Source organism: Manis javanica, chromosome 12 (assembly GCF_040802235.1).
Source record: "Manis javanica isolate MJ-LG chromosome 12, MJ_LKY, whole genome shotgun sequence".
Lineage (NCBI taxonomy): Eukaryota > Metazoa > Chordata > Mammalia > Pholidota > Manidae > Manis > Manis javanica.
The window spans coordinates 72,943,856-72,966,259 of NC_133167.1; the positions used below are offsets into that span (position 1 = coordinate 72,943,856).

Genomic DNA, 22,404 nt, shown 5'->3' on the forward strand with positions numbered 1-22,404 from the left:
TAAATCTCATTGCATATATTGTTAACTATTGAATTCTCAATGTTCAGCATAATTCCTGGAACATTTTTTTCTGCCTGATAAATATTTGTTGAATAACCATATTAGTTAATGAGTAATGGGCACTATGCTATATGCTAAGGTTAAAAAGATAAAATGAGATGTGGTTCTTGACCATGTGACATAGATATATGAAAAGTTAATAGTGCAATTCAGTAAATGCTAAGATGGGTAATTCAGAACATTAGTGAAGATAAAAGGCTGATGCATTTTTGTGCCTCTATGACATTTAAAGATGCAAAGATTTTAAAAACCAAATAGCAGAGTTTTAATTTACACACGCATTCATTTTTGTCTTTCCTCTTCAAGGTGACCCTGCTAATGGTAACAGTATACTGTCTGAGGATAACTACAGAGAGATAGATTTGTACTGATATGCTTTACAAATTGAAACCTAAATGGTCAGTGTGTTGTCTGTTTACTATCTATAGTCACAGTCTGGGGTTCTTTTGGTCTTTGCAGTGATGACTAATTATCCTTTAATAGCCAGGGAAAAGCTCTATTCCAAAGGGAATGTTCTACATCTATTTCAGCATGGTTCACACTTAAAGTTTGTTATCTCTGCCATCGCAGCCTGGCTGCCTCACTTAATCTGGGTATTTTCTCCAGTCCACCTTGGCCTCAGTTAAAGGCGTAGCCTTGCTCCTCCCTTGACCTAATACATTCCAATACACTACATTCTGTTAGGATAGCTTTTTGGCCAAAATTCTTTCTATTAATGCATTTCCAAGGGAGACACCTTTACCAAGAGCCTACTGTATGCTCTGAGAAATAAAAAAGAAAGGAAATCCTGGTCCCATTCTCAAATATTTGAAATGAGGCTAAAAGGACAGAATTTCTGCTTAAGAAACAACTGCAGAACAATAAAAGTAAGTAATCAAGAGGTAAAATGTGTGAAACAGTTAACAAGTATTACAAGGAAACCTTTTCATCACATCGCACTCAAATGGTTGAAAATTAAAAACAAAGGAAGAAAACCTTGAAAACAACTAGAGGGAAAAAGACATTATCTAAGGTGGACAAAGATTTGAATGTCTGTGGGTTTCTTCTCAGAACCTATGAGACAGAAGGAAATAGCAAGACATGTATACAACATACTGGAATGAGGCAAAAGAACCATCAACCTAGAACTCAATAATACACAAAAATATCCTTTAGAAATAAAGGTGAAATAAAGAAATGAGAATTCATTGCCAACAGAACTGCCGTAAAAAAATGCTATTGGAAGTTCTGCAAATAGAAGGGTAGTGATTCCAAAATGAAACTTGAAAACTTAGAAATGAAGGAAGAGCAACAGAAACAGCAATTATCTGGGTAAATCTAACAGACTATTTTTCTTCTTGAGTTCCTTAAAATATATTTGATAGTCAAAAGCCAAAGTTAAACATTCCCTTGAGGGTTTTTTAATACACAAACATCTAACTTACGTGTGGTGACTACAACATAATGGAGAGAGGGTAAAAACATTCATACTACGGTAGGACTTTTCCATTCCACTTGAAATGGTAAAACATTGATTTAAGAGGGATGAGAAAAGTGTGATTTTTTTAATATTATAATCCCTAGACTAACCACAAAGTAACTCTTCAAAAAGATGCAGTAAAAAAGTACTAGAAAATTCAAATGCAATACAAAAATCTTCAAATAACACCCAAGGAGGCATGAGAAGGAAAAACCGAATGCAAGCAGTAAACAGATAATGCAATGTAGACCTTAATTCAAACATATCAAAAATCACATTACATGTAAATAATGTAAACAGCATTAAAAGACAGAGCATGACAGAATGTATTAAAATGGCTCATTATATGTTGTATACAAGAAACTCATTTCAGATATAATTATATAGTAGGATAAAAATAGAAGAATAAAGAAGGAAATACTATGCAGATACTGATTTCTATATTGAGTGGCTATAATGACATTAGACAAATTAGACTCAAGAGCGAGGAGTATTATTAGTGACAGAGAGGGATTACTGTGTAACAATAAAATGGTCAGTTCACATAAAAGACATGACAATAAAAAAATATATATGATAACAGAAGTTCAAAATACATATTTGACAAAACCACTGTGCAAAAGTTTGAGCTTCTCCTAAAGTTAAACAAACACCTCATGACCCACCAATTGCACTCTTGAGTATTTATCTTAGAAATGTGGAAACTTATGTTCACATGCAAACCTCTACAAAAATGTCTATATCAGTTCTATTCATAACTGCCAAAAAATTGGAAATAACCCCAATATTCATTCAACAAGCAAACAGATGCATAAACTGTGGCACATTCATAAAGTGAAATAACAAGCAACAATAAAAAAGAGTGAACTGCTAATACACACAACACCTTAGATGGATCTCAAAATCATTATGCTCAAAATGTGACATAATGCATGATTCTGCTTCTATGTCATTCTTGAAAAGATCAAAATATGAGTAATGAGAAATTCATCATTGATTTGCAGGGTTTGGAGTTAGAAGATATGATTATAAAGTGATAGCAGAAGGCAAGTTTGGGGAAGTGAAGTATTTTGAATCCTAATTGTGATGGTGATTGCATAAATTGTGATGGTGATTATAACTAATCACATACTAAAATTCATAGAACCAACACCCCAAAAAAAGTCAGTTTCACTCTATGATAAATTTAAAATAATAAAATAAAATGTAAGCACTGCATCCAGACTTTCCCCAAATTGCTCTCAAGTACATGGATTATCTCACCCATATATACATGTGGTATATGTCCATGTGTTATCTTCATTTTTATCTCCTTATATTAGAAAAAGGCAATTTTTTGCCTACTTCCTTTTATTCTCAACATGACAAATGCTGAAGTCAGATTAGGAGGTGTCTTTTGGAGGAAAGGGAAAGTTGTAAGAGAATTCTTGAGCGTCATGGTTTAATATCTTTACTAGAGGCATTTATATGGAAGGGTACATTTTTTCTAGATTCATCAGGTAATCTAATTCCTAGGTCCATAAAAAAATATTTGAAATGCAAATTTGAAAAATATAATAAAACCAACAAACTCCTATGTAGCATATAAAACCCACTTAAAATCTTAAGTCCTCTGAAGCTTTCTCCAAACTCCTGGCTTCTGCCACTCGTACTTTCATGCACCCATACCAATATGGTCATGCCTCAGTTGTAAACCTAGTCATATTTCATATAATTATTCATGCATGTGTGTATGTATGTGTGTGCATGTGTGTGCACCTATGTCTATATACTCATGTGTATGTGTATATCTCCCTCACTGTTCTACCTGGAAAGAGAGTGTTTGATCTTCCAATCCTTGGTGTTCTGCAATCACAAGGCTGGCACCAACAATCAAGCATTGAACCAATACTGAATAAGAAAGTATGTAGAACTATTACATCTAGTAATGGTCCAAGCAGAACTTAGTTTATTTTTCCTGGCATCTCGGCACTGGCTATAATTTCCTGGCTTGGAGGTATTGGATGCTGCATGATCCGCTCTTTTTTCCCTTTATTTTATTTATTTTTTGCCCTTTAAGTGTGGACCCTGAGGAAAAGAATTCATTATCTTACCAGGATGACAAAACCACTGTGAATTTAAAAAAACCTAGCCTAGTTCTTTGGTGGGATTACTATAGTTGGTGTTGCTGCGATATTCTATTGAAACATCGTGGTATGGATTTAACTTGCCAACCCGCCATTGACTCAAGGCCATGATTAATCTCTATAATAGTTATTGTATTTATTTGGTGATTCTAGGAACAATGATCATATCAGCCATATTAATTTTAGACACTACAGACCATGTTCAATTTTCTACTTGTCAACCCCCTAAAATGATTATTTAATGATGACTACAAGAGAGGAAGAAAAGATTATACTTATTTCTGTCAAAATTAGTGTCCTTAAACCTTTGATTTCTATGCTTCTACAAGTTAATCTGTCACGTGATGAATTGCTTTTTTTTGTTTTTTGTTTTTTTGGCTTGATTACACAATCGAAAAGAGGTCAAAGGGAGAAACTTTATGAAGTGAATATTGACTCCCATTTTACCTGGACAATCAGGTTTAAAAGTACTAAACTTCCAAAGAATATTGAGATACTTCAACAAATTTGATGAATCACGAACTGTAAGATCACAACAGAAGCTGGGCTCATTTCAGTTCTCAAGCTCTGATGTAATGCCTGCACATTATATAAAATTCTGAGCAACTGCAGAATTCCATATAGAAAGCAAGGACATATTTCAAGACAGTTACCTGTTTTCTTGTGTTAAAAAAGATGGAAATAAATGCTTGCCACTAAGCTGTGGAATATGTATGGTGTTTTTTTAAAAAAATGAATGCTTAAAAGGAAAAATAATAATTATAATAACAATACTAAGCTTTTAAGAAATGCTTTTTATCTTCAAAGCATTTCACAGAACTGTACATACTCAATCTCTGCACCCTAAAAGCATCTTGCCAAAATATTATGTTTTACAACAGATGCATTTTCTTAGGCATAAGTGTGTATGTTTAAAAAATAAAATAGGCTGTAGAAAATCCATCAAAGCCTTTCTTTTTAATGCAAATAAGCTTCTTTATACTCTTTCTAGAGGAAAGAAATGTTCTGTTGAAACTAACCATTAGCCCAATTCTGTTGAATCTGTATAATAAGGGTCATTTTGTTGAGGACTGAGGTTTAGCTATTCTGTGTCTCCACTCAGGTCCAAACAAATGGAAATAGGCTTAAATGGCAAAGGGCTAAGCAGACATATTTTTAGTAACTTACTATACTGTGCAAGAATTAAATTCACTTCAAATAAAAATCTTCACTAAAAGTAGTAATTTAGTAGAAACTGAGTTGGACCTTATTATAATGATGAAGTCAAATCCTTTCCAGCTGCATGATCGAAAAGCATTTTCAGATAGGTCTCCTGACCTTACAGGAGAACACACAAACACTGAGTGGGAGAATTCAAGCAGGGACTGCCTTCAGCCACTCTGGGGAAGTAGGTGAAGTGCCTGCTACACCTGATCTCTGTCTTATTATGCTACATTTCATTGAGAGTCCAAGTGAACGCCTCTCCTCCAAACTGCACAGTGATACAAGTGCCAGCCCAGCACCTCTTTTCTTTAGTTCCTTTCTTCCTTTCTATTTCAAAAAATTACATCAGCAATGCATGTTAAGTGTTGAACAAATTAAATTTAGAGAGGTGAATAGGCAGGAAAGAAAAGCAAAAATCTCACTCATCCCTAACACTGCTAAATTCTTCTGGATCTTTTCCATAAATAGGTATCTTATTTAATAAAAACATGTTCTCATTATATCTGTATAAATTAACATTTTTTAAGACCTAGTATATATCCTTACAAGTTTTCATGATAATATATGTGCCATTGTTCTGAGCTTTATATGGCATTATATTTTCTTAATGTCATTTACTAAATGTAATGATCCTTGAATTTACTGTATCATAAAAAATCACCTAGAAGCTTGCTTAAAAATATGCAGTTATAGCCCTATGCTGGATGCTTCTGCATTAGAATCTCCAGGAAAGGGTTTTAAGAATATCTATTTTTAACAAGCCCTAATTCAAGTTGTGTTTTGTATGTTTTGTTGAATTCCCACTAAAAAAAAACAACTCTCCAATATTATATCTATTTACCATGGTCTCGCCTGACTTTCTTTTTTTTTTTCTTAAACACAAAGAAGTAGAATTCCTTGCTCACACAGAATGCACATTTAAAATATTTCAGCATATATTGCCAAAACGTTCTTAATCAGGCTATTCCTGGTAGAATGCTGGTTGCCAGAATCAAAGGTAATTGGAAGCAAGATATTTGTATGTGCTCGCCTTTCGGGGCATTGTGCTTCTAGAGCAGGCGATGAGCAGGAACCTCCATCTTCACATCAGCTCTACGTTTTAACCTCTGTAACTAGCATTAAAAATTGGAGGATGAATTCTAAAGCTTTCAACTCGTTTTGTAGAAAATATCAAATATGTAAGTTACAGAAAAGATTCCTTGTTTAATCTGTTCTCAAAATGTTAATACATTAAATATTCACTATGGAATTTTGAAAGTAGAAATTTGGCACTTCTTCTAACCTAGGGTTCCTATAATTTGGTTATTCATTAAGCCACATGGGATAATTATTAAAAGACAGATTTCCAAGGTCACCTAAATCACTAAAGGAGGTGTCTGGTAATCTGCGTTTTCCTAAACCCCCTTAGATGTCTCTAGTTCAGTCAGGCAGGACCACCTCTGCTCTACCCCACATTCCCAATTTTGGAGATGAGAAAAACAGCCCAGGGTAATTCATTGTTTGACCGTATGGCAGATGCAAGTGACTGACAAGGGCTGTGATTAGAAACCATGTCCCTGTCTGCAGCTGTTGTGTGCTTTCCGGTATTTCACTCTATCTACGATTAGGTCTATGCAGCATTTATCCAAAAAATAGGTATTTTTATTACAATGATACAAAGAAAAGCTACTATTTTACAAATTCAATTATACTTAGACATACAAAATTTGCCAAAATAACTAACACTGCTTTACTATCCAACAAAATAGTACTTAGCCTAACACTTTTAGGCTTTGTAATAAGGATAGCTTCCCTGCTAGTGGAAAATAAAGTGAAATATTTCAGAACTTTTTCCAAATATAAAATATTTCACATAACTGCCCCCTTTTCTCTCCAAAGAGCCCTTATTTAAAATTTTCCTTTCAATTCTTCTGAATATATCAGAGAAAGCTTCATTTTGTGCTATACTTAGACATACAAAATTTATTTAAATATTTTCTTTCACAGTTATTCAACTCTTCCTCCAACCTGAGCATAGGCATTGACCCCGTAGTTAGCAAAGAGAGGCAGGAAGGCAGGAAGGCGGGGTTCTAAACAGCACTAAATACATGTAACTTCAGCTACGAAGCCTAAAATCTGTAAGGGTTTCTCTGTTCTTGATAACCAAGTGAGTTTATTCTAAGTGCATGAGTTTATTCTTCCTTATCTTTATTACTTTAAAATGCATGTGATTCTGGATCAAGTTATATTACTGAGTTAGATATCTTCCTAAGTGAATATATATAATTTTTGTTTCAAGAAAAGCTCTAAGATAGCATTGAATCTGCATAAGCAATTTGATCTGCCCACTTGGGATTACTCAGGTAAAACCCTCTTCTATGATATATATCTCATTAATGCTACAGAATTTAGGGGCATTTCAATTTTGAGCCAATATTTCACTACTTTTATCTCTCTGAGAAGAATACTGTTCTGAATTGGAATGTCTCACGGTTGCCATCACCCTGACAAACTACTGTGTGTGCGCCTTCTGAGTGATAGGAATGCGGATAAATAGTGTTTCTTATTTTTACCACTGCAAAATGCTACCATAATATTTCATTTTGGAGAAAAAGGTTATGTGAATTTTCCAAAATTTAACTTGATGAAGATATGAAATCCTTTAATTTATTCAATTTTAAAAATTTAAAACATTACTTTCATCAAGATTGTGTGTATATGTGTGTACCTAGACAGTATCAAGAAAAGAAACAATTTGTTGATGGAGCTGGACCTTTATATATGCATGCTGCATAATTTCTTATTCTCACATATACTATGTACCTCAGATAATATGTATATAATCATGTGTATAAACATAGATTTGATTCAGTGAGTTTCTGATATTGCAATAAAATATTCTGCACACATAATAGACTCAAGAGTATCCAGTTAGATGTTGCTTAAGCTTCTTAAATTCAGTAAGTTAAAAATTGAGTCTTCCCTTTGCCATATCGCATCCAAATTTACTTCTTGTATTCTGTTTTCATGAACAGCATTGCCATTATTCATGACATTTCCCCCAACACATGGAAAGTCAAGTCCCAAATATTGTAATTCCTAAAAAACCTTCACAGTTAGATTTTCATCCAATTGTATTCCATGGAGTGTAAGTTTTGTGGGATGTTAATAGGCGTTGCTTAATAAAAAAAAAGAAAAGGAAGAGGAGGAGGAAGGGGAGAAAAAGAAAGCTTTTTGGAGTAATTATATTCGGAGAACACAGTATCAAGCAAAATAAACATAGTTCTTAACTTCAGACTTAGATGGAAACTTTAAAGAATTAATACACAGAATAATAACCACTCTAAATTAGCTTTAACTTGAACCATTTTTTAAAATCTTAATTAATTTTCTTAGAATGCATCAAACTAAGAATGTATGATGGAAACACTATTTGTTTTTTCAAAGAAGCATATCACTGCAATGTTTTGGGCAACAGTGTTAGCCTATCCCCTTGTTAACTCTATCTCCAAATCTAACTCTAACTCAAACCTCCACCATCCTTTACTTGGTTTCTGCTGAGGAACATCAACTATTATCCTTCACTTTACCATATATTGGTCACAGCCTACTCCTCCCAGACTTCACCCAGCTGTCAGACTGAACTTTCTACATGCTGAATCTGTCCTAAAATTCTCTCCATAGCTTTAAAGACAAAGTCCAGATGCCTTAACACAAAAAAACAAAGTGCTTCATGGCTTCATATCTTTGCCCCAACTCTGAGTACAGCCCCACCAAACTTGGTGCCAGATATGTCCCACGCTCTGCCATTCTACTGCATATCTGTGCCCCCTACCCCATGTTTTCTTGATCCCATGCCTGCCTAGCTGATGCTCATTCTTTAGGAATTGCCTTCCTCAGTGATATCCTCTCCCCGTCACTCCCAGAGCCCCAAATCTGATGTGGGCATGCACTTTCCACCACCATTCCCTGACTTACCCCAGGGCACTGAGCACTGAGTGAATTTTAACTACTGACTTACTCATTTTTCCTCACCAAGAAGCGTGACATTCATCTTCATGCCTGCAAATGGCTAGCATTGGTAAATGTTCAAAGAAATTATTAATTAGTAAATTAAATAATTTCTACAACATGTCATAATATCAGTGTCAGCACCGGGGTGGGTCCTTCAGCATTCTAATGTCAAGGAACACTCTGGGCACAGGCAATATAGCTGAGTCACGTAAAGCCCAGGAGCCAGACCACCAGTTATCACAGCTCGATCTTTTACTAAGCATGTGATGCTGGAAGATTTGGCTTGCATGATTTCTAACTGATTAAGTAATAAACACAAGATTAAAAAGTTCAGAACTGTTGACTCCAAGTTAGTATTACATTTCCTCTCACTATTATACAAAGTGTTTAGAGTTGCAAGCATCTAGGTTACTTGGAATTAACTTTTGGTATATTTGCATAGTCTTAGTGATCTCTAGTTGACTTACTAGTCTTACCTGTTTTCCTTGGTGCTTAGCACCTTCAAGGGTACTAGTTTCTCCATATCCATTACAGCATTTATCTGAGGCTTCCAGGTTGCTGTGAATAACAAATTGTGACCTATCTGAAAAGTCCATAATGCTCAAACTTCTGAATCCCAGGCATGGGGAAATCTAAGAAAACAATACAGTTCTCCCTGATTAACCTGCTTGTTTCCACTCTTGCCCTTGTAGTTTATACTCAACACAGCAGCCACAGCAATGCTTTTAGAGCTGAATCCCATCATGTCATTTCTCTTCCAAAAATTTTCAAGTGGCTCCCAATTTCAAATTTAAACCCAAAGTCAGCCGTAGACTTGCACAAGGTCCTCCACAATCAGTACCCCGCCACTGCCCTTCAGCCTTTATCTCCTACTGGTCTTTTCTCAGTCATGCGGCTCCAGGATGACTGCCCTCCTCACCATCTTCTGAACCCAGAAGGTACAACCCCAAAGGCTCTGCCATGAATCTGGACAGCAGGCCCTCAGACATCCACATATATCACTCCTTCTCTTCAAGTTTTTGCTTTAATGCCAGCTTCTCAATGAAACTACCTTTCTGTATAAAAGTAATCCCTCATATCCTTGATTTTCCAATATTCTCCTGTTTTTTCCCTACTACTTATAGTCATAAAAATGAACAAATTAATTCTTATTGTTCTTACCCATGTCTGCCTATTAAAACATAATCTTCATGAGAACACAGGTTTATATCTTTTTAGTTCCCTGTATGTCCATTCCTACATACTAAGTGCTCAGATTATACTTTCTGCTTATATAAATTCATCCCACGTCTTAGACTTCTGTGTAGAACTTGGTCTTAGTGTGGAGAGTGTTGGAAAAGAAGTCTGAACACATCTTGCATCTTAACATCTTAACTCCCAGAACAGAGCTTTCTAATTTTAGCAGGTATTCTGTGCTATAAAGTACCTAAAAAATAGAGATGAGAATTTTGTAATTAAATGAAGAGAGATGCAGCAGAATTGTTTGACTTTCTTCCATCATTTCTGTCTTTTTTAGAAGTTGTGTTTTTTCTACATTTTAAACATCGCTTGAAATTATATCTGCTCAATTATTTCCTCTCAATTCCCAGGTCAATGCCCTTGGTCAAGTTACTCTTAGACTATGTTACATTGTGCCATCGTATGTCTTCATAACACCTTTTGGTTCCTTGAGCTATAACCATTCTACGGTTTTGGGATCACTGGTAAATTCACCAAGTCCCCTAAAGGCCACACTAGGCTGTTTTGTTCACCATGTTGTCCCTGTGGGCAAGTAAAGTTCTTCACACAGAGTAAGTGACAAACAAATACTAACTAAAGAATGAAACTCTTACTGAAACCTTTGCAGTAGTCTCCGATCTACTCCCTTCGACTTCAGTTGCTCCTCTGTTTCTTCCACTCAACATTCTGCAGAGGCAGCATTCTTCTAAAAAATAAAATGTGTTCAATTCTCTTGCTTGCTAACAACCATGTATTACCACCTACAGGAGGAATCCAAATCCCTTAAATGTCTCTATAAAATGGTCCCAGACTCTTTTTATGGCTTTCTCTCTAGTGATTCATTCTACATCCCTCATATTCTAGTCATAGAACAAACAACATTTCTTTCAAAGTGTCTACTCTTCATACCAAAATATCTTTACACGTACTGTTCTGTCTGCTGGGAAGTAGTCAGCTCATAACTGTCTTGGTCTTGCAGGCTCTTTGGAGTTGACTGATACTGTTTATACAATAAAAAGCCCACCCTTCCTCCTTCCATCTGCTCATGATTTCATCTTATAACATTTATTATGATATACATGTTTTTTTTTCTTTTTTTATAACTGGTAAAGGTGGGTTGAATGGGCCAGGAAGGGAATGCTACAGAATGACAACCCACCACCCCTCTCCAGATCCTGCTTCTGAACTCCTGAAGTGAAGGGAGATTAGGATCATATCTAATTGAACTATCCCTGAGAAAATTAGTAAGGTACTTGGTATAAGCACATCCTTGGGTCCTTTGTGCCAGAGACAATAGTAACTAGGGAGGAGACCGCCATCTTCACCTGGCAAGTAGCCAGAGCTTCCTATGACCACAGATAGCTCAGCATGGACATCCTTACTCTCCAGGGTCAGGTCCGGCAGTGAACATTCACCAAGTCACCTCACAGATGGAGAGTTGGGGAAAGGATGGAAAAAGAAGTTAAGAATAGGGCACATGCTTCATTGTGACTGTATAGTCACAGTAGTGTGAGGGGACATGTGACTCGTGTCTCTGGGAACAACCAGAAATGACCAAGGTATAGCCTGAAGTGAACAAGTATTAATCAAATTGATGGAGATAAGGGCAGCTTACAAAGCAAAAAGTAAAAATAGTTACATATTTGATCATTATAGACTAGTGAGGCCAAGGCATTTAGAAAATAAAGACACTCAGTGCAAGGGCCATGTCCTTACCAAAGCCTTTGTTGGAATCTTTTCTGTCTCCATCTTCTGTCCCTGTGAAATAACTTTCTACATGCCATTTAAGTCCTAGAGTCTAGATACTCTAGCCTTTTCGCTGTTGTCAGACAAATCGCCATTATACCTTAGGACCTTTTCACTTGCTGCCACTTCTGCCTTGAATTCTCTTCCTCTCAAAGAGCTCTATCACTAGCTTCCTCAATTCCTTCAGGTGTTTGTTTAAAAAGTACTTAAATGAAGCTTTTCCCAACTACCTGTCTAAAATCTCCATACCCTCAGTAGTACATATTTATTTACCATGCTTTTTGTTTTTATCTACTAGGCACTAATCATATATATATGTATAATGTATATACTTCCCTTGATTTCTGTCTGTTTCATCCATTAGAATTCAAACTCTAATGAGAGCAGAAATTCCTGTGTCTGTTTTTCCTCACTGTTGCATCCTCACTGGCTAGAACAGTGTATAGTAAATAACACATACCTACAAACATTCATATAATGAAGGGATGATCTGTCTATATGTCTGCTTCCTCCACTAAGTAATGAGCTCCTTTCAGAGGGACACAGAGAGATGATGACTTGTTTACTTCTCAGCCCTGCATCCAGCACAGTCAATACACACAGCACACGATGACTCATGTTTGGTATGTCTTCCATCAGATCAATGAAATCCATTTCAGGTACCCCTCCACTTCATTCATTTTTGTAGACTTTTACAGTCATGATATTTTGTGTAGTTGGAAGCATCTTTTTGTAATGCTTCACTGGATTTTCAAAGCAGTAGATTTGAGAGAGAAATTGTTATTCTCATTTCACAACCAGGGGAGATTAAGACACAGGAGAAATAAGACCCATATTTAAGTCAGTGACATGGTCAGGATTAGAATCTAAAATGTATTTGATACAGAATCCTCTGAGTCACACTCATTCCAACAAATTACCCTTGGATAAATATGTTAGAGGAGAAATAAATCCTCTTGTTTTCAATGGGGAATGCATTTGTTGACATCTGTCTTTTCAAAGACAGAAAGAATACGTGGGTGTTTTCTATTCCTTAAAGCAGAAGAAACATAAATTCTCATCACTGGAAGTCTTTGAAAATTAAGTGCACTTGAAAAAGGGAAGTTAACACCTGGGTGAAATTTTCTTAATTCAAATTACTGTAAATTTCATAAAAAGAAAAAAAGAAGTACACTTAAGGGCAAACTCAATTAAAAAATTTGGGGGCATATTTCAGGTTTCTTAGCAAGGAGAAATATAGAAATAAATGTAAGTCTATGAAAAGGACTTAAACATTTAGCACACATTTCAGGCTATCTTGTTATTGTGGGAGCCTGCTCAGAAGTCTTGTTTTAAGTAAACATTTATGAATAAACACTCGGATTTCTGTATGAAAATAGTCTACCTATAAGGCAAGTATCTTCCTTCTATGCATTGCTGTTGAAAAATGGTGGGTGGAAGAAATGGGAGAAATTAAAGTCAGGGGAGCAGTTAGGAGATTACTGTAATGGTCTAGCTCAATTTTTACTTGATTCAATCCATATTTATTCATCATCTACCTTGATACTGAAACAAGCAAGACAGACTCAGGCTGGGCTTGCTGCAGCTGACCAGTGATCCTCAGGTGTGATAGATACGGGTCAAGCAAAAGGAAGGTGCCAAGAGAGTACATGATAGTGTGACCTGTTACAGTAGTGTGCTTCCATCAAAGGCAATGTCCTGAGGACTGAAAGGACAAATTAAACACGAGAAATGTTTAGAATGGAAAAACAACTTTTAGAAAAGACAGCATCATCTGGGTTTGTAAGAGCATGAAAGGAATATAGAGGAGGACTACTACCCCTTAACATTGTGAAGAAGATTCTAGAAATCCTTGTTACCCCCTACCATCCACTATTCCTCTCTCTCACTTACTCCACAACATTACATTCCTGTCTTCTGTGACCCCACATTTATGTGGCTTTGCTGATGTTCCTCTCCTGGAACTGCATCCCTTACAGCTCTACCTGGCTACCCCTTAAAGAAACTCCAAGATTTGCTTCTCTTATGACTCCCTGGAAAGGAAACTTCTCTGACTTGGCATTCAGGTTCATCTCATTCTTATGTTTACACACAGATGATGACCTTCAGATAAAATTTTGGCAGCTTCCCACTGACCGGGGTAGGAGCTATTTCTATTTGAATTCTACTTTTGAATAGTCATTGCCAAAGATTGTTTGTTTTTACTTTTTTCTTTTCTTTCCTGGTAATTAGAGATAATGCATTCCTGTTAATGTTTTATCTACTTTGTAGTTTGTTGGTGTTTGGGTCATTTGGTTTGGGTTTTTGTCTGGTCCCCTCTCTTTTCTCAGACATGTCTTCTAAGGATTATTGATCAGTCCCTACTGGCTGAGCCCAGGGAATAGGTGTGACTCCTTATTAGCCAATATTTATTCCAAGACAACCCAGTAGCCTCTGCTGTTGCCTTGTGAATGTGTCTTATCAGAGACTCACCTCCAGAACACCGAGGTCATTGACTATCACCCCCTTTCTCCCTGGTGGATAATCAAAACGGATGGAGTTAAGGATAGACATGTAGGAGTTGGAATGTGGTATTTTGTAGCCTCACTTCCTTTCCTGTGCTTTTATAACTCTTCATGGACCTTATCTGCCCTACTTAATCTGTCATCTTTGTGAAAAGGAGTATGAGAAGATACTTCACAAGTGATCCCGCAAATCTATTCTCATGTTCCTGCAGTTTCTACTTTACTAAAATCCCTAAGCACTGCCCCCGGATGACTAAGACATGGTCCCTGATGTCAGTGAGTTGGCATCTGTTAAATGTGTACTCAGCCACTAAACCCCAAGGGATTTGTATTTTCTTTATTAGACATGCATTTCCTGACATAAACTTTCTTTATTAAAATAAAACATTTAGCAGACCTTTCCTATTTTTTTTACCACCTGTATATGAAGCATAAATAGACACTTCAAAGTTACAAAATAATAAAATGGCCATTTAGATATATAATACACAAAGAAAGCAAAACCAATTCTCTTGTAGTCTTTCTTTATTCAGTACTTTTAATCCTTGCTCATTCAAGATTTACATAGGCTATGAGTGTTGCCAAAGTCAGGGTAAAAACTATATATGGACTAATTAGCTTCAATGTAGGAAAAAATATTATGAAATTAAATGGGCAATCCCAGGCCAGTTGTATCAAAAAAGTATGCCTCTACTTACACACTTTTTCATCACAGTATTCTCACAATTAGAAATAAACCAGCTAATGAAAAGCACTTTTATATTCTGCTCATAGTGGTTACTTTGGTCATTTCTAATTGATTTATCATGGACAATAAAAATTGAAAGGATCAATTTTGCTAGTGCTTCTCATTGATTTTTTTTTATTCCACCGCCCCAAACCATCCCATTTTAGTTTATGCATAGTCATAAAATGTCTTTTATGTTTTTATTATAACCAACTTCCTTCCCCATTTTAGCAAAGCCTAAATTTGGACCAAAGTTCTAAAACTTCTTACGTTATACATAAAAGCTCCTTAAGCACATTTTCCATTTAGAAGAAACAAAACTTCTTTGGGGGGGTGATTGCATATACAGAGGTCTGAAAATTCAGGGAAAAAATAATTTACATTTGACTTGAACTCAGATAAACACCCTTCTTGAAATCTTTCCTTCTTGAATTTTTTGCTTCTTAAATATTTTGGTGAGCACCAATCCTCTTGATCATTGGGAAGGACATTCAGATCAGTGAGTATGTTCCACTTCTCTCCCTTTTAGTCCTCAAAGTCACTGCCTTTCACCCAAAAAACTGATCAACCATCCTCTTTTCTGTCCTGGGTCAGGCACCTTCTCACTTTTCTTCCAGATGCTCTATGTATTATTACTGTGTTCATAAGGTCTTTGCTGGCAACCAGGATTGGAATACCTTGAAATCCCCATCAAATCACTTGTTCCACTGATTATAATGGCCATTTTTGTGCTGGTAGAACACTGATAATTTCATATAAGACCTGGTGAGTGGCTACTAGGCATTGAGAAGAGAGTAAAGACTTTGAACAGCATCAACTAAAAAATTTATTTCAAATAATGGCTTCTTTATTTCCCAATTCTGGGCCTTTGACTACTTAACCTCTATAAACCTTTTCTACATCTAAAAAATAGGAATAATTACACAAAACCTGAGGTGAATATTAAATGAACAGTGCATGTGAAGTATCTAGACCAATTCATTCATATATAGATGACTGCTAAAAAAAGTTATTGTTTTTATTAGTATTAACACTATCATCACCTAGAAGAGAGTATTAAATTAAAATTATCTATAAATTTATTTTATTTATAGGTATTATATACAATATTTATATATTTTGTATACTTTGTATATTAACTAATACAGAGTATTATATCATTCCAAAATTAAGTAACTGAATATATGACTAAGGCTTCTACCTTCTGTCAAATGGTTTTTTTGAGACCCCTAAAATGAACCCATATATGTTGACACATACTCTAACCCTGCTTTTCTTAATCATAATATATCCTCTACCTCCAGTAGAATTCTTTAAATGTTATGTTCACTACTTGCTGAATTTCTACCTTGGGATTTCCTTCTATTGCCACATGAGAGAGGTAGTTGGAATAAATACTTTTGTATCTCAGTTGAATTTAAAGGGATTAAAGAATAAAATTATACTCTACAACACTGAGCTTGTTGGGCATACAATATGTGAAATGAGTTAAACGAGGAGAATCCAACAGTACTTTTCAGGGAAACAAACTAGACAGAATATGCCATTCTTTATGGCTGACCTTACAATATAGATGAGTATGCTGACACCGCTGGTTCAAGTCTCAATATCTCCATAGCCTTATATAAAATATATAGTATGCTGACTCTCTGCAGGGAAATGGTAAGGAGACCATTCATTCTAATCCTGCAAATATTTAACAAGTCAAAATCTCTGCCATATTACTCATTGCCCAGAAAATTACCAATAATACCTAAAAGGTACCTGAGATTTATAAATTTTGAAAAGGTTTTATGTTTTCCATCTATTAATTTTTGAAGAAGAAAATCATAAGTATGGAATAATCACCATTCACAGATACATAAAATAAAAAGCAAAGATTGTTATGCTGGATTTAAAAAACAGAAAAGAAAGCCCGACTAAACCATACCATATAGTAACATGCTTTAAATATGATCCAGTAATGCTGAAAGTAAAGGATGAAAAATGTACACACTACCATTCAAATATTAACTAAAAGGAAGCTGTATAGCTATACTAGTTTCAGAGAAAGTAGGCTTTAAAGCAACATAATAGAGAAAGAGGGACATCTCATTGTTAAAGGGCCAACCACCTATGGCAACCATCTAATAAAATAGTTTCATAAAACATAATGCATGAACTGACAGAACTAAAACAGTAAGAATAAAGAAAGGATGAATAATGTAATTAATATACCTTACCTAAACCTACTATGCCAATATACTAATCAATATACTAACACAATCAATATATTAATGTTGATCATATGATAAGCCATAAAAAAATTCTCAAGAAATTGTTCAAAGAATTAAAAATAACTTAGAATATTCTCCCTGACTGCAAAAGAATTTCACCACAATTCAGTAAAACATGGTAAATGGAATATAACTGCACATTTTGCAATTAAATAATACTTGTCCACATACTCATTGGGCAAAAGGAAATTGGGAAATAGTAAACTAAATAACACAGAAAATGCAACATATCACATATACCATAACTAACTCTGTGTTTATCAACAAATGTATAACTTTAAAGGCATATTTAAAAAAGAAAATCTATAAGTCAATGATCTAAGGATCCATCTCAAAAAGTGAGAGAAAATTAAACCACAAAGAAAGAAGGTGGCAGATGCATGAGTTTCCTACTGTTGCTAATAAATAAAAACAAATTGGGTAGCTTGAAACAACAGACGTTAATTTTCTCAGAGTTCAGGAGGCTGTAAGTCCACAAATCAGACTATCAGCAGGATAGGTTCCTTCTTTGGGGCTCAGAGGGAAAATCTGCTCCATACTGTCTCCTAGATGCCCATGATTGCAGGCAATCCTTGGTGCTCCTTGCCTGGCAGCTGCATAACTCCGGTCTCTGCCTCTGTGGTCACACGGCCAACTTCCCTCTGTGTTTGTCACTCTGTCTCTTCTCCTTTTCTTATAAGGACACCTGTCATATTGGATTAAAGGACCACAGTACTCCAGTATGTGCCATCTTAACTTACATGTTAATTATACCTGCAAAGATCCTATATCTAAATAAAGCCACATTCACTAGTCCAAGAGATTGGGATGTGAGCCTATCATTATAGGGGATGCAATCCAACCCAAAACAGAGGGTTATAAAAAGCAGAACTTTAAAAAAAAATTTTTATAAAAGCACAGTAGTAAATTATAAAAGTCAAAACCTGACTTTTGAAAATAATAATAAACTAGTAATAGATATTTAAGAAGGCAAATAAGGAAACACTTTAATTAAAGTTGAAAGCACCTTTTTTTCTTCCTAAGCAGGTATTAATTTACCTTATTATATATATGTGTGAATCATACATATGATAAAAATGAAGAAAAAAGTGAGATAATTCATGTAGTTGAAAGAATATGGTTTAGAAAGTACAAGAAAAAGGACTCAAGTCTCAGACCTATGAATTATGAACTGCTATAACATAGACTAATCAATGAAATTCTAGGAATTTCTTTTTTCTTATTTGTGAAAATGTGAGAAGACAAGCACAATTACCATCCCATGGTATTGGTTTTAATAGTAAATATAATTGAAAACATACATTTGAATAGTAGCAAAAATAAGTTTTAATGTGATTACAGAATATATACTGTGAATTTACCAATTGTTTCCTTCCCCTTGATCATTTAGATATGGTATAAATTATATATCATGATTCTAAAACTTCTTTAGAAAAATAAACTTCATTTTTAATATTGATCCCAGAATTCCTGTTAAAATTCATAACCTCACATGTCAATTTTGTGTTTAAGAAAAACTATATTTCAGTTTGCCCTCTGCCCCTTTCAATTTAGTGTGTGAAGCAAGATATCAAAATAGCATTTTAATGAAAATAGTCATTTCATGTAAAACATTCTTAAGGAGAGCAAAACACAAAGAATCTAATTGTGACAAAATACAGGATTGCGTTTACGGTTAGCACAAGATGGGGATCTGCTTCCCCAAATGATTTGTTTTATTTTCACAAAGTAAATATTTCAAGAACACATTTTGGGAAAAGATGTGTTTTCCTTTGAGATTCAGAAAAATGAACAAAGACATAATTCTTTACCCTGACTGCCGTATACGGCTAAGTCCTCAAACAAGGATGTGATAACATTAGTATCTAAGTGTGGTTGCAAATAAAGTGGCAGGAGAAAAAGGCAGAGAAACCACAGCACGATGTGATTTAAACTGTGCAGAACAAGTTCTGGTCTTTTGGTGCCATTGTTTGAGCACTACATGGCCATAAACGAGGCGCACTGCGCTTCCACTTTGGGTTCTGCCTAAGTATTAGTGAATTATGGATTATAGCGATGTGGTGGAGCGTTCCTCCCGTGGGCCACTCATTGCTCTCTAGCTTCTTTCACAGCCTACATTGCTAGCTAGCGTCTTGTGCTGCTTCTTACATAAACCACATGCTCCCTCCCATGAGAAGATGGGGAGACTCCGTCAGAAATCCTGGTGATCTTTCTATTACCCACGATCTGCAGAAGATGGGTGCAAAGTAAATTAGAGGAAAAAAGGAAATACAGCACCTCAAACTGGATAATTTTATCCAAGGAAAATATTTGGATTGGTCCCCAAAGGATATCAGCTGGTGCCATGATAGATGAGGTTCGATGTCCCATATGATCATTTTTGCTTTCATAGATACTAATATCATTACTGACTATAAATTTAGCCTTTCAAAAACCCATCCAGAGTGTTTATTTGATGACCTTCCTTAGGTTGAGGAATGTATTATTTTTTTAGTTTTATATATATTCAAAATTAGTTGAATGATTATTTTTTACTTAATAGGAGATATTGGTTATCTTCTATCATGATGCCATATTTTTGATTGTCACAACCAACTGTTTATAAAGCTTACCTCTGTTACATCAGTCAGATTATCACACTCTAAAGCATGAAATGCCAGCTCTCATTTTTTTCCCTACCTTTCTGGTTTTGTTTTCCAAAGGATATCTCTTCCTTTGATCATTTAAAGTTTGAGACCTTATTTTAAGACATTTTTCTTTACATCTTTTTCCAGTAGTTCCTACTATAGTACTTAAATAAAACCTACAATGTGTGAATGTTGTGTAAATAAATGAACCTTAATATTTTGTACTTTAATGAAGATCTATTTTAGCAGAACGTGAAATTAATTAGAAAAAAATTTTGTTGTAGATTCTCTAACATTACTATTAAACTCCTTTATCTCAAACACTTCTTCAGAGGCACCCTTAAGAGAAAAGAAAATTTAAAAATATGCATCCCGTGTTTGAGTAATATACTCTAAATTCTGCAGCAAGGAAGCAGTCTTTTGAAAACTTATGATTTATAATTTAATGCACTCATAAATTTGTAAAAGTTCTTTAGCTGAAAGTATAATAGGAAATAAGTGTAGGTTTTGCAGAAAAAAATGTCATTTTATATACAACATTGTATTTGGTGAAAGATAATTGGCTCACAAGAAAATAAAAATAAAGTTACTTTAAAATGAACATGCATGCTATTTTGTGTTATTATGTATAGCCCTATTTATGTTCCAGGTACTGTTAGAAGTACAATGTTTACAACAGCCCTCTGAGATAGATACTGTCATTATACCGGTTTTACAGACAAAAATACCAAGGCCAGGGAAGTTAAGTTGTAACATTCCAAGATTCCCTAGATAGTCATAAAGCAGCCCTTTATACCTGTCTGGTTTCACAGTTCATGCATTTAATCACTGTGCTGTACTTACTCTCTGGTATAAAAATAATGTCAGAAATAATGGGCCATTATACTCAGAATCAAAGGAACTGATAACAAATGAAACTTAAAAGATACAACAGCATGTAGCTACTATTAAATCCAAATGTGGTTCTAATTTGAATTTTATTAGTTCTTAAAATTTTGTTTATATTTTATCTGTATTTTTGTTTTGTTTCATTGTTTTTTAAAGGCATAAGAAATATTTATATCTGGTTTTGTGTCTCTGCATATTTAAATAATGTAATAAAAATAATGTGAGCAAATATTGTGCATCTGTACTTTTTTCTTTTAAATTAATCCATACATTACTTGTGTGTCAAAAAACAGCTTGCTATGCATGCTTTTCACCAAGCTGATGTGTCAGGAGTGAGTTATATACTTGAGCTTCCTATTGTTTCTCTATGTTTATTTTATTTCATTTATTGCCTTAAAACTAATCGCCTGCTGAAGCTATATTTGACTCATAAAGGCCCTAGAAAATAGGCTCTGTTTTGTGTTTGTTCATTTAATGCTTTTCTCCTTGATTTCTACTTTGTATGGAATTATTACTCTCACCACTCTTCCTTCCCCCCACTTTACGTGCTTTTGCCTGATACGATCTGCACCAACCCTTTTATTTTCTGTGATACTTTCTTAGGTGTATTTTTTTCTAAGGAACACATAGTTGACTTTTGATTTTCAATACAAACAGAATTTGTGTATTAAAGGAAATGCTAGTCCTTATCCTTTTTCATCATGACAGGGACATTTGTTTTTCCCTTCATCACCATGTGTTTTGAATTGTGTCATTTCTATCTTTTGTTTTCTTTGTTTCTAAAGCTTATATGCTATATTCTCTTTGTATGTTCTATGTTCTCTTTGATGTTAAATTCTCAGCTGACTCAGAAAGAATCCAATCCAAACTCAATTTTATAAATAAGAATAGGAAAAGTAAGGCTCCAAAGCAACATGCTGACGGTCCTCCCACATCCTCATGAGAACCAACCGTGTATCAAGTTAACAGGCATGGACTGGGGGGGATTCCATGTGCTTCTGAGGCTTTGAAGCATCTACAGAAATCGAGTCTTCATTCTGCATTGCTGGCAGGCAATCCCCAGCGCAGACTGCAGCAAATGTGACATTTATCTGAAAGTCCTACCAGATAAATGCAGGATAGAACTTTTCCTGTCCATCTGCTGTAAACTCTCCTCTAAGAGCATCCCGACTTGCTGACACAGAGCTCATGGAAGAAGGCAGCACTGACGGGCAAACTGCTCCCAGTGTGTTTGGGAAGACGAGCCATGTGCTCATTTGTTTACACCAGGAAAGGATGGAAGACAAAGGAAAGCAACCTCATAGGCTTCCTCCGTGGAATTTCAGTTCTCTAGCGTGTTTCCGGTTAGCCTATTAGCATGAAAGTGTCAGATCTTCATCACAACCCACCGCTATATCACTACTACAGAAACCCCAGCAACCTGAACTACATACGGTTTCTGAAAACAATAGCTTAGGAAAAATTACCATATCAAGGAAAAACCTATCAGGAAAGAATCTCACAATCCACTTAACAGGATTTAAGGGATTTAAACTAAGCTAAATAATGAGAACAAGGATGTCTTATTTTGGCAGAAC

The 22,404-nt window shown here is 35.2% G+C and overlaps 1 protein-coding gene across 19 annotated transcripts in view; it reads left to right on the top strand.

Annotated features, from left to right (window-relative positions):
- LOC140845109 (bifunctional 3'-5' exonuclease/ATP-dependent helicase WRN-like) overlaps nucleotides 1-22,404 on the top strand; it is a 290,063-nt gene that overhangs the window by 181,811 nt on the left and 85,848 nt on the right. The window contains exons 3-4 of one of the 19 annotated variants that reach the window (XR_012123815.1): nucleotides 367-458; nucleotides 4,045-19,919. The exons of 17 other annotated variants lie outside the window; for them this stretch is intronic. The gene's annotated coding sequence lies outside the window, so the exon portion shown is untranslated. Of the gene's footprint in view, nucleotides 1-366; nucleotides 19,920-22,404 lie in introns of those variants that run through there. One more of the 19 variants, XR_012123813.1, reaches the window with a different exon arrangement.